At 40.1% G+C, this 13511-nt stretch overlaps 1 pseudogene; it reads right to left on the bottom strand.

Annotated features, from left to right (window-relative positions):
• Positions 1-221: 221 nt before the first annotated feature.
• Positions 222-8925, bottom strand: LOC129117040 (mitoferrin-2-like; annotated as a pseudogene).
• Between the last annotated feature and the right edge of the window lie 4586 nt (positions 8926-13511).

Consider the following 13511-nt stretch of genomic DNA (forward strand, 5'->3'; position numbering starts at 1 on the left):
AAAATTAAAAAAAAAATCTTAAAAAGATCTAAATTATTTTGACCCACCTGTATTTTGAGTTTCCTTTGAAGGACAACGCAAAGTGTGTCGTTCGGTTACAGTGTGTTGAGATCAAATCTGGTCGATGTAGCAGCTGATCTCTATGAAGTACACATCCACTCATGCTCACACAGTCACTGCACACTCATGCTCACACACACACATGCTCTCACACACACACACACACGCACACACACACGCACACACACTCGGCATCAAACTGGTTCCCTCCACTAAAAGTCAATGAGATTTTCTTTTTTCCATCAGATTATTGCAGAAAATAAACTCTGTGGCAAACAAAGAATTATGAAATTTACAATGTTTTTGTTCAGTAAGAAAATGCTTTTATGATTTCTAGGGCTGGGGAATATGGAAAATATAAATATCACGATTTTATTTTGACCAAACACCTCGATATCAATATTACCGCGGTACTGCCTGGTTGACTATTGGTGCTTTCATTAAATATTTATAATTACAATGATATTTTTTTGTAAAGAATCATCAGTAATTCTGGATTGAATGACTAAGAGGTTGAAGGAAAATAATAGAACAGCTAGAAGAGTCTAGTAAGTTCAGAAAATTACATAATTTTACTGTAATGCAGCCTTTAAAAACAGTGAAGACCATATTTATGCCATATAATCATATCCAAAATCTAAGATGATATCGATAAAATATCAATGTATTAAATATAAAATCTTTTCTATCTTGTGTTAACCACAGACCTTATTTCAGACATCTAACCACAAACCCATTGACTAAGACGAGGGAACAGGAAGCGTTTTAGGATCCGTTCCAGCAGCCTCACATGGAATCAGCAATTCCATGCAATTCAGAGTTGAGTGTTACTGTACAACAGCACAAGTTTTCTAACTAATTTGATGTTGCTGTTGTGCCATTCTGCAGCTGTTTTCTCTAGTGTGCAGCTGTTGAGGCTGTGCGCCCCCCTGTGGTCAGAAGGTGATATGGTAGTTGTTCTGTCCAGAGGTGACACATGTGCAGTTCTTAACTACTTGTATAGGGATGCATTTTGTTTTGGCTCTGTACTCAAACACACTGGATTTACAACTATGAGAATGAAAGTAGGATTTCTAACCCTTTCTTGGGGGGTAAGTATATTTAAAAAAATGCTACAACTTCTACACAGTTCATTCGACACCTTAGAGTTAAAGCTCAAAGTCAGCACTTTAACCTCAGAGTCATAGTTTAGTGAGAGTTAAGGGCCAAAACAAAAATGTCCAACAAACTGCACTGTAGGTGTTGGAGGGTCAGTGAGCTTTTACTCTGCGCTGCATAATGCTGAATGATTAGCTTTATGAGAGCTAATGCAGGAAGTTTATCAAGTTTAACGCTAAAACTAAAAATAGTTAAAGCATCTGGATTTAGTGGGGTGGGGGTTTAGGGAACCAGAACTTCCAGTCAGCAATTTAGAGACCTTCCTTTTCTAACCGACGGACCTTTCATCAGCCCAGAGAATGAAGTATTCAAGACGAGTTGTCCCCTAACATTCGTACGCGTCCTCGCCTGCTATGAAATATAGATCAGACTAATAGATCTCAGTAAACAAAATAAAAGTTCGCCCAAAGACTCTCAAACTCTGGAGCTTTTCAAACCCCGTAGCGTTGCTGATCTCCGACTGCCAGGTGTCTATTTGTCGCCGTCACGATCCCCGCGCAGCCGCCTCTCGTGCTGCCGCTTGGTGATGATGTATTTGAAGAACTCGTAGACGGACCAGCTGATGGCGGTGGAGGGCATCTGGTAGATGATCCGGGCCTGGACGCCTTTAAAGAACGCCGGCGCGCCCCCATCCTGTACACCGTCCGAAAAGCTTCGCCGAGGCCGGAGATGTGGCGGACGCCGGGGGCCGAGGCGGCGGCCGCTCCAACCGCCCCGCCGGCCGTCGTCGCCGCCTCCGCCTGGATCACGTGTATGGCCTGAGCCTCCTGCGTGTTGAGGAGGGTCTTGCAGACGTCGAGCGGGGTGGTGACGGCGGCGGCGAGGGCTCCGGCCAGCGCGCCGGACACGACGTGGGAGGACGGGTTGTACTGTCTGTGGGGGTTGAGCAGCTCCTGGAGGTACTCGTAGGTCATGAAGTGGAGCGCCTGGAAGGGCACGTTCATGGTCAGCTGGGTGGTGAAGCTGCGGTAGAAAGCGGCCGGGCCGTCGTGCCTCAACAGGGACCCCACGCAGTCCAGCACGCCGCGGTACGGAGAGTTGAACATCTGCATTCGCTGTTTCACAACTGAAGAGAAAGAAGAGCAAAGTTTATATCGAACATTTATTCATCAACCAAACAGGGAAGTGAAAAGAGGAAGTCTGGGGAAAGCAGAAACACTAGAAAGAAAAAGGAAGGAAGTGTAACCAGACTGTCTCCAAAACATCTGGTTTTCTAACAATTTACAATCATTAATGGCAGTTTTGGGTGGAATATGTGGGACTTAAATTTCATAAATATACTGAAAACAATCAGTCGTCAATTAAACAGAACATTAAAAAAAAAAAAATGCGGAATTATCAGAAGCCTAATGCTTTAAATATGAAGGGATAACAGCTCACCACCTCCATTAATCACATTAAATATTCCCAAATCACTCTTTGTTTCGACATAATGTGCTTCTCCATGCATCCATCATCTATACCCGCTTATCTCGTTCAGAGTTTTAACAATAAATAGTAGAAAAATATAAATCTTATCAGAAACAAGTTGAGAACTTGGCTGTGGCAAAGATTATTTATTCTGAATGTTATTTTAGTAGTTGATTTTTATGCTTTTTCATGCTCAATCAAATGTTTTCAAGATGACTATGAGCACATCTCTGTAAAAACAAGGCATAAAGTGGTGCTTTTTTGTGATTTTTCTTATAGAGGAACTCAGTTTTACAGATCTGTCGAACGTTAGTCGAATAAAAATTTCTCTTTGTCAATAACAGCCTTAGTTATTTTGCTCAAACACAGAACAGTCTGTAAATCTGAACATAAATATGCTGTGATTAATACTAATTAATGAAGAAGAATAACATCTTTCAAAGCAATCATGTCACCCATAGACTGATCTGTCGCAGTAACATTTGGGTTTACAGCCGAGTCTGTAGCTCCATCAAGTGTCCTGCTGGTAGAACGACACCATCAGAGGGGTTTAAGGGTCCTTGAAAGGTCGAGAACTTCTGTAAATAGACCAAGAAGCCTTCACAGTGCAGAATGTTCTGCATGTTTATCTTTGTTAGTGGTGCAATGGATCATAAAATAAAAAAGGGAGCAAATATAACTTCTAGAGATCCCATGCCATGTTTTTTTGCCGCCGATACCAATTGCCCATCATTGATGATTGATATTAGTAGATACAGATCCCTTATTTTGTTTGTTTTGTTATAGCAGCTGGTCTACAAGGATCCAGACTATTAATTTGCCACCGTCCCAAAAATCTTTTCAACCACTCTGACTTCTGTTAATTATCAAAAATTCTACACGTTATTCAAATGCTTAGTAAATAAAAGATATTGTCATTAGTAGTATTAATATATTATAAGCCTCTTACAGCTAGTTTACACTCTAATATATATTTATGTTATTATATTTAAAACATCTCCTTCAAAACAACTGGATTTATTCAAGTTTCTCTTTAACACATTTACATGTGAACACATCATAAGGTTATAATTTACCTTTGCCAAACACTCATTTTCACTGAACAGAGCCCGAACGCATCATAACGTAACTTAACAGAACCTTTGTTTGTTAGCCGTTAGCGGTGCTGCTAACGTTACTAGCTCTCCTCCTGTTGCTTTAAACACATTTATTTTCGAACCACCGACCTTGTGGTTGCGGGTCAAGCGCTCTACCTCATGTGTCACATGCTGACATAAGAAAACATGGAGGGGGGCGGAGGGGGCTTACCTTCAGCTGGGTTCATGATGGCGTCATGCAGCACGGTGGCCATGCAACCCGCCACTCCTGTAGAAACAGAGAACGATGAAATGGAAGTTTGAGCCTCAACAACCTCCTCCAGTGTCATCAAACAGACATTTCACTTCAAGCATGTGCCTTAAAAGGAGTCGCAGAAAGTCAGTATATTTGAATTACCATTTGCAAAGTGGCTGTTGACTCCAGGGTGGATGGCGTCACTGAGCGAGAACTTGATCTTCTCGTAGCTGGCAAAGTAGAGCGCGTGGGCAGGCCCCGCCCCCACCGCCAGCACGTTCACGCCTCTGATTGGCCGCCACACGCCCTCCGTCCGCACGATCTGCCGCAGGGCGTCCATCACGTTCCTGTAGCGCGCCCCGGCTCGGGGTGAAGGCTCTGCATGCGGGTCTGGTGTGGAGGAACAAACGCAGACGTAAATATGATGGTAATCTACATTATTTTTTATAGAGAATTCTTACAAAGAAAAACTTGCAAAACAATGCCTTTCCACCATCAGTTGTTTAAGTTCAGGAAGTCAATTCTGCTAATATCTGAACAACCAGAAGATGGATTGTGAAAGAGCAAAGTGCAAAAAAAAGACAGAAGACAAAACCAGTATTGGTGACCAAGACCGGTTTCAGTTTCCCCATTCAGTGCCCAAATACCTAGTAGTGTTAAAAACATCTCACTCTGACAGTCTGTCAACTAGAAAACCACACCAACTTCCGGCAATGTTCTTTTAAACCATCGCAGAACCAACTGCAGTCAAAGCCGCCAACCACAAAACCACAAATGAGGTCAGAGAGTGCTTAACAGGAAGTGGTGCAAAACAAAACCAAACTAACTGACTACCACTTGCATGGCTCACATAAGCAGGATTGTTTGCCATGGCAACAAACAAAATTCCAAAAGCTCCAGATGAAGATTGAGCAACTGTCAAACTTTACATAACATGCAATGAGTGAACTTCTCCCTCCCGTCAGGGGTAAATATCCCTAGTGGAGGTGGGAGGCTGACACGGACGGTCCTGCTGCCTGCTTCTGGGAAATGGTAACTCACATGGAATGTGCCCACTCATCCACAGTATAAAAAGTGTATTCAAGTCTGGTAGGGGGATTTTTGGGGGAAGTTCCAAGCTGCGCTCATGGTCAACCCAAGAACCCAACAGAATCATCTGTCAGTGAACAGACAGACAAACACAGAGGGCTTTGTGCTCATGCCAATTTGTTCACATGGTAACGTATCTGGACGTGAACCCTGTTAGAGACTCTGGGGGAGTACAGCAGTTGAGGCTCGCGTATAACGACAACAAAACGGCTGCATTTGTCAACTCACGAGGATCTCAGTCACACAAACAACAGCTAGGAGGCAAATGGGGAGGAGTCACTGGCTCCCTCTTGTAACATATGGTGTTAAGTAATGCTAGATTCAACAGGAAGTGACAGACCACGATAAATGTATGTACTTGAACTAAAAGATACGATTTTTGTGCCTTCAAAATGGACTAATATTTCAGTTGTGGTCGTATTGCATTCGATGTTCTCCGTGTTGGCATCACAAGCACAGTAGAAATGTTGTATTTTGATCTTTGTGCCACATGTTAATCATCCTCCTCTCACCAGTCATAGTAGCTGGTTATTTTTCCTTTAGTTAGAAGACAACATGGTGACATTTGTTTCCGATCAGACCTTTAAATCTGACTGCTACGGGGGAAAAAACTGACATTTCTATAAGAAAGTAATTCTCTGACATTTCTTGCTAAGTTTAAAACAATCAATTCGGTTTTCTCTATTCTCCATCTCGTAATGTTTTGCAGTCATTGATACGCGCGTTTGTCTACACTTCACCGAGACATCTAGGATGAGGACATCTTGTTACAGTTTCTTATGTTGGTATTTAACGTTGTTTTTGCCAACCACCAATACACTGCAAGGGGCAAGTAAAATAGTATATGTATGTGCGTGTGTCTGTGTTTGACTCAAATCTGACAGATAAAAAGTGAATGATTAACATACCATCCAGCAGGTAACTTAACTCTCAATTTCTCATGACGACCAGCAGAAAAGAAAGTCCGCTCATCTGATTTTACACATCTAAGTCTGTACATATATAAAAGAAGGTGTATAGAGTACTTTGTGGTTCGACATTGATAGGAAAATATGTTAAATATCTGTCCCTTTATAACTGTACTGTTCAGCCAATAAATAAAAGTATTTTGTGGCTCCAGGGCAGGAGCTGCTAGAAGCCTGTCTTACCCGAGTCTACACATGCTGCTACTAGTATTTATTTTCATTTATTTGATAGTGACAGAGCATGTTGATGAATATCAGTGTATAAATATATGATGTTATCATGCTGAAGTTACAACAATCACATTTTGGGTTGTGTAGGAATGTATTTTCTCAGGGTGCTGTCAGTAGACTGCTGGTAAATTTGGTCAGAGGTGCGACAGAATTTGAATTAACAAACAGAAGAGATCCTTTGTTAAGTTACTCTGTACTGACCTCGGAGAAAAGAGGAAACAGGAAACTGAGTTTGAAAATAGTGGTAAGAATGAACTAGTAGATAAAAGAGGTTTGCCGACAAGGAACTAAGGTTGTGAAATCTGAGAATTCTTGGGTTAGAGGAAGTTGGCCGCCAAACATTACGGTAAAGAAAAGACTTCCTTGTGCAAAAGGATTTTTTCCCACAAACATTTATAAACACACTTCCTCCTTCTACTTCTACTCTTCTCTTACTTTTTGTACTTAATTAATTAAGGTTCATGGTGCTTGGCTATAAAAAGGGTTGCTGAAAAATGAGATTTCATAACCTGAGATCCTGCCAGGACGGGTTTAGCTTGAATTTTAGGTTTCATTTTCTGTTCATTTCCAAAAAGAATGAAACTGATGTCAACATTAGAGATTGGCCAACTGTATTAACATTAAATTATCTTTCTTTTTGATGCATTTACAAATAAATATACTGGTGCATTTTAACAAGGCCTAATCACTATGCAACCATTTAAAATGACAATAACTCACACAGCTACAGGTCAAAACAGAGAGGCATGTGACACACACACACAAACCGAACAAGAATTAGAAATAACTAGAATTCTGTCCTGGTGAGTCGAAGTAATATTCCCTGAGAATCCGAATGTGACTGATGCAACAGTTTGCAATGGAAACAGCTCTTGTAAAACAAAAAGGGTGATCATGTTGGAGGTCATTTTGCTGAAAAGAATGTAATAATTTGGATGAGAACTGTTTGTTTTTATCTCCTGATACAACACAGGGAAGTCAACAAGAGTCTGGGGAAAAAAGTGCATTTATGTCCAAACAAAGATTCTATAAAAATGAATGATCTTTTCGGAGATTTTTGTTTTCCTGTTCTCACTGCTGTCCACAATTGCTTTTAATTTCCTCCACTAATATGTATCGGCACTGAATTGTGGGGCAATCCAAGTGAATTTAGTATGCGTGACAAGCACCTGTGAGCGTCAATTTTCCGGTGTAAGAACTATAAATAATCTATTTATTTAGAAATAGCCTTTGCCTGTGTAGCTCAAACACAGTGGAAAACATATGAGCCATAAGGTTGGAGGTCCAATTTCTGAGATCTGTTTGACAGAGACCATGTGACATCTGTCATATTATGAAAGACAAATTTCAGTCGTGTGCTATAAAAAATTTACAGCTCCTGATAGAAACAGGATGAATAGTGGCTCTAACTCTGTCCACTCCACTGTTGACGCTGTGCATGGTGATATGGTTCGGTAATGATAAAACTATGTCGTCTATATATAGTTTACAGTAAATACACACACACTAACAGATGACTGACTGGCAATACACACTAACTCATGCCAAACCAAGGTGCGTCTGTTATTCCAAGAATGAATCCATCCATCGACCGTTGATCTAGTGGCTAACAGACGCATCTGTGTTAATCATTTACTCTTTACACATTAAATCCTCAGTGATTTCTTACAGTCACAAACAGAACCATATTATTTTATACTATATATTATATATATATAAAATCTGTGCATAAAAATACACTGTGCAATACTATAATTATTCTGTCTGTATATATATATAATATTTTTAGTTATTGTGGATTTTTTTAACTTTCATACTTATTTAATATTCTTTACTGATAAAAAATATATTTTATTAAAATCCATAGCATAACAATAACAATGTCCCTCTCTAACTATAGTAGTAAACAGGAGCCTAGTGTCCGATAATGGAGGCACGTTAGCCTTGTAGCGGCTAACTGCTGCTAGCTAGTTAGCTAGCGTCTCTGGAGCAAGTTAGAGGTCAGTTTTTAAATTACAAAAATAAAGAAAATTACAGTTTAACTTCTGTAAACATAATAACCCAGAATGTATTTATCACTATGACGACCGTTATATTATTTTATACTATGTTAGTTAGGCATCTGACCTCTGTTAGCTATGTTAGCTCCCTTGTTAGCCATGTTAGCTCCCCTGTTAGCTAGGTAACCCCTGTTAGCCATGTTAGCTTGGTTAGCCATGTTAGCTAGGTAACCCCTGTTAGCTATGTTAGCTTGGTTAGCCATGTTAGCTTGGTAACCCCTGTTAGCTTGTAGCCATGTTAGCTAGGTAACCCCTGTTAGCTTAGTTAGCCATGTTAGCTTGTAGCCATGTTAGCTTGGTAACCCCTGTTAGCTATGTTAGCTTGTAGCCCTGTTAGCTAGGTAACCCCTGTTAGCCATGTTAGCTAGGTAACCCCTGTTAGCTTGTAGCCCTGTTAGCTGGTAGCCCTGTTAGCTGGTAGCCCTGTTAGCTTGTAGCCCTGTTAGCTTGTAGCCCTGTTAGCTGTTAGCCGGTCGGTAGAGCTGGAGCAGCTCGGCTCGTGTGGGGCCTACGGGTCCTCACGTGTCCTCGTAACGCGGTGTCGTACCTTCACGCAGTCCACCGGGTACATGAGGCAGTGCTCCAGCACTCCGGCCACGGACCCCGCCAGCATGTGCGTCCCGGTGTCCGCCTCCCGGGGCAGCCCCTCGTAGTCCGGCTCCGGGTCCGCTCTGAGCTGCTCCCCAGCCGGCGTCCTGGGGCCAGAGACCCGAGGCCGCTCAGGAGCCGGCCGCCCACCCACCGCAGCTCTGCCGGGGTCTCCATGGACGTCCGCCGGGACGCGAAGGGAGCCAGAGAGAGGTCTGTGCAGTGGTCTGTGCTCCCGGTGCTCCCGGTAGCGTCCCTACAGCCGAAGAACCGGGAGTCCAGGGCCCAGGGTGGGTTTGTCAGCAAGTCACGATAGAAGCGGGAGCTGATTGGACGAGGGTGACTGTCAATCACTTTGCGTCTTTCTAATTGGCCGCGTCTGAAAGTGGCGGCGTCAGTGGGCGTTGATGATTGAGGGAGTGACGTAACAGTGACGTAGGTGGACAGGAAAAGTTTTAAACAGGACGTCCCAGATTGGAATTGAAACTATATATAAACTTCTTTGGAGTTAAATATTGTAGTATGATTAATGTTATTACAGTATTTAATTATTTTTGGATTTAACATACTTATTTGAACGTATTACTAGCCGTTCACATAAGATAAGATAAGATAAATAAGTTAAAATAAGATAAAATAAGATAAAATAAGATAAATAAGATAAAATAAGATAAATAAGATGAAATAAGATAAAATAAGATAAATAAGATAAAATAAGATAAATTAAGATAAAATAAGAAAATGGATAAAAAAACAAACAAGTATTTTATTAGTGACTAAAAAAAATAATCTTATAAATACAGAATAAGATAAAATAAGATAAGATAAGATAAGATAAATAAGATAAAATAAGATAAATAAGATGAAATAAGATAAAATAAGATAAATAAGATAAAATAAGATAAAATAAGATAAAATAAGAAAATCCTTTATTAGAGGGGAAATTTGCAGGATTACAGCAGCATAGATATAGTGCAAACAAGAAACATGGTGGAAAAAGTATTTTAAATAAGTAAGTAAGTAAGGAAGTAAGTAAGAAAAATTAAAAATCTACAATGACTAAAAAAAATAATCTTATAAATACAGAAAAAGATAGAATAAGATAAGATAAGATAAGATAAGAAAATCCTTTATTAGTGCCGCAGAGGGGAAATTTGCAGGATTACAGCAGCATAGATATAGTGCAAACAAGAGACATAGTGGAAAAAACAAACAAGTATTTTAAATAATTTAAGATGGGCTTTATTGTCCAGAAGGACATTTGTCTTGGACACACATGGTACAGGATCTGTTTGTTAGAAAATATAAAATATATACTCTAATGCATAATGTTAATTTAAATTAGAATTAGAGGGTTTTTTCTACACCCCTAATATAAAAAATAAATTCCAATTAAATTAAATTGACATTAGCAGCTCCAGCAATTAGGTTTTTGGAGGATACAAAAAATGTAACACATTACAGCAAAATCTTACATTTTAATCATAGCTTTGAGGTTGAACTGTGCAAGTAAAGAAAGAAACCAGTTAAACAACAATAAAATAATTCAAAAAGCTAATTACATTATAAAAGCTATTTAAATGTCTCAGGTTGAGTGTTAAGCACTTAAAGCTCATGTCACTCATCATAACCTTTTTGTTTATTTTCTTTTTTATTGTTTTTATTATGTTGTTGCAGACAGAATATTTGTAGTCTGCAAAGAACACTATTTTCTGATTATGACTGGATTTGAAGCCTCTAGTGCAACAAGAAAATTCTATATTCAAAAAAAAATCTGATAATAATGTCATTATTTAATAATCCAAAATAAGATTATGGTTTCACCTAGACACTGGAATTAATTTATTAAGATCAATGTTTTGGGGTAATTGGAATTACATAACTCATCAACCCAACACTCAGGAATGATTAGCCTCATGTGACTGAATGGAAATGACGATTATGTAAAAAGTGTTTCTACTGACATACAGACAAACTCTCCTGCTCTCTCTCTCTCTCTCTCTTTCTGACTTTTCAATCTGATCAGTCTGTGACCTGTCACCACTCTGGTACTAAACTCCAGTGGTGATGAGCTTTATCAGATCAGAATGATCGGCTGCAGCGTCCAATCAAATAACTGATGACTGATGAGGGGGCGTGTCGGCCCTCACAACACTTCCTGGAAGGATGCTCTCGTGCATCCTCGCTCATGGCTCCTCAGAGATCCCTCCTCTCTGGAGTGAGGAAATGACAAATAAGAGACTTGGGATTTACCCAAGGTCACAAGATGACTCCCTGTCATTCCCATAAACTATATTTTCAGTAGTTGATGCATCTCTTGCAAAACAACTGCAAGATTTGACTTCATCATTGCAGCTTGATCATTTACAAGCCTCAATGTGTTCATGCACATAGATGAAGGAAAGAGGAAGGAAGCAAGGTTGGTTTTAAACACCTTGATAACTGTTTAACGTGACTGTTTAGTGCACCTCAGAAAAACAGAGGAAGTTGTGTTTTTAGTTAATAAACAGACTTGAAGGTTTAAAAATGTGGTGCGACATTCACTTTTCTTTCATTAGATTGAAGTATTTACAGGACGACCAACACAGAGCTGTTTTTAACACCAGCAGCATCTCTGTAACATTACAAACTTTATAAACTGAAGAGTTGTGCGCCATTAAAGACAGTAAAGTTGTGTTTGTGTGGATGGAAGTAATGACTGTACAAACATTAACAAAGAAAAAATGCCCTGAATAATTTGTTTAATAAAAATGAACCGCTCTGTGGAACTTCCTAAAATCATTCAGCCAGCGTTTCAATGCAATAGACCACATTTAGAGGTTGTTATTAATTTTGTGTCTATTTGCGGATGTTTTTCCCCTTTTTGAAGTAGTTTTTCATGTATTTGTGGTCATTTAGGATCTGAGAACAGACTCTGAGTATTCAGGTCGTGTGCAGTACAGATGTTATGAGAAGAAGTGCACTCTGATTATTACAAACGTGAGAAAGAGTGACTCAGCTGAGTACAAGTTCAGGTTCGGGAGAAACCAACCACGAGAGAAATATACTGGTTCACCTGGAGTCACTTTGTTTGTCACAGGTAACATTTTAATTCACATGTTAATTTTCTCAAAATGTTCAACATCTAGAAAACTAGAATATAAATGTCTTTTGTGTATATTTGACAGTTTAATAAAATAACATTCCTGTTCCTTCTTCACAGATCCAGGTCTCCAGGTGAAGGTGAGCAGATCAGATCCTTACAGGTCGTTGCTGGAGTGTCACAGCAGTTATGGTCTGCCTGATAATCCTTCCTACGTCTGGTACAAGAATGGACAGCACATCAAGAGAAGATCCTCTTCTTCTTATTCAGTCTACTTTGGTTCTGCAGACAGCTACTCCTGTGCTGTAAGAGGATCTGAGAATCACTGTTCTCCTCCAGTGTGTAAGTTTACTCCACTGTGTCAGCCTGTGGAGGTTTAAGACCATTTCATATGGCGGCACCAGTCTGCTACTGAATGAGAATTTAGGGTTACCAAAAATATTAAGCACATCTGTAACAAACCTCAGGAGGTAGAGGAGTCGTCCACTGATCGGTTTGTGTTGTATTGGAGTTAATTGAACATGTTTAGGGCTGCACGGTGGTGTAGTGGTTAGCACTGTCGCCTCACAGCAAGAGGGGCCTGGGTTCAATTCCTGGGCTGGACAACCTTCTGTGTGGAGTTTGCATGTTCTCCTCGTGTCAGCGTGGGTTCTCTCCGGGTTCTCCGGCTTCCTCCCACAGTCCAAAGACATGCAGCTTAGGTGCATTGAAGACTCTAAATTGCCCGTAGGTGTGGATGTGAGTGTGAATGGTTGTTTGTCTCTATATGTCAACCCTGCGACAGACTGGAGACCTGTCCAGGTGAACCCTGCCTTCACCCATTGACAGCTGAGATCGGCTCCAGCACCCTGCGACCCTTAACTGGATAAGCAGGTTACGGAAAAATGGATGGATGGATGGATGAACATGTTTAACTGAGACAGATGGCAGACTGTCATTTCTTTCAAAATTGATTTTCCAGGTTCTTAAATTCATTTTAAATTATTAAAAAATGAATAAGAGGATTTTTTTTATTACCCCAGAAATGAAACTCAAGCTTCACCCTCCACCTCCATTATTTAATACATCCATTTGGTAAACTATTTACAAAACATAACTATGAAGTGATCTTCCAGCTGGGTGTAAGAAACAATCAATAACTCCCTACAACAGCTAGAACTGAGAGGACAGACTCAGCTGCGCTGACACAACCAGCATCTAAAGAGAAGAATGTTGATGAAGATTACAAATGATTAAAGGCTTGTTATTCTCAGTTTCCACCAGCAGGAGTCTCACCTGTGACAGATCCAGGATCAGCACTCTGGACAGCTGCTGTGATAAATAATAGGGACGGTCTAAAAATAATAATTAAAACAGTCAATTGTCTTTGATAACATATTATATAATCTTTAAGTAATATATATTCATTTTTTTCCAGATCCTCCAAAGCTTCCCTCTGTGTCAGTGAGTCCCTCTGATGAGATAGTGGAGGACAGTTCAGTGACTCTGACCTGTAGCAGTGATGCTAACCCAGCAGCTAACTACACCTGGTACAAG

This window comes from Anoplopoma fimbria, unplaced genomic scaffold (assembly GCF_027596085.1).
Source record: "Anoplopoma fimbria isolate UVic2021 breed Golden Eagle Sablefish unplaced genomic scaffold, Afim_UVic_2022 Un_contig_9981_pilon_pilon, whole genome shotgun sequence".
NCBI classification, from domain to species: domain Eukaryota; kingdom Metazoa; phylum Chordata; class Actinopteri; order Perciformes; family Anoplopomatidae; genus Anoplopoma; species Anoplopoma fimbria.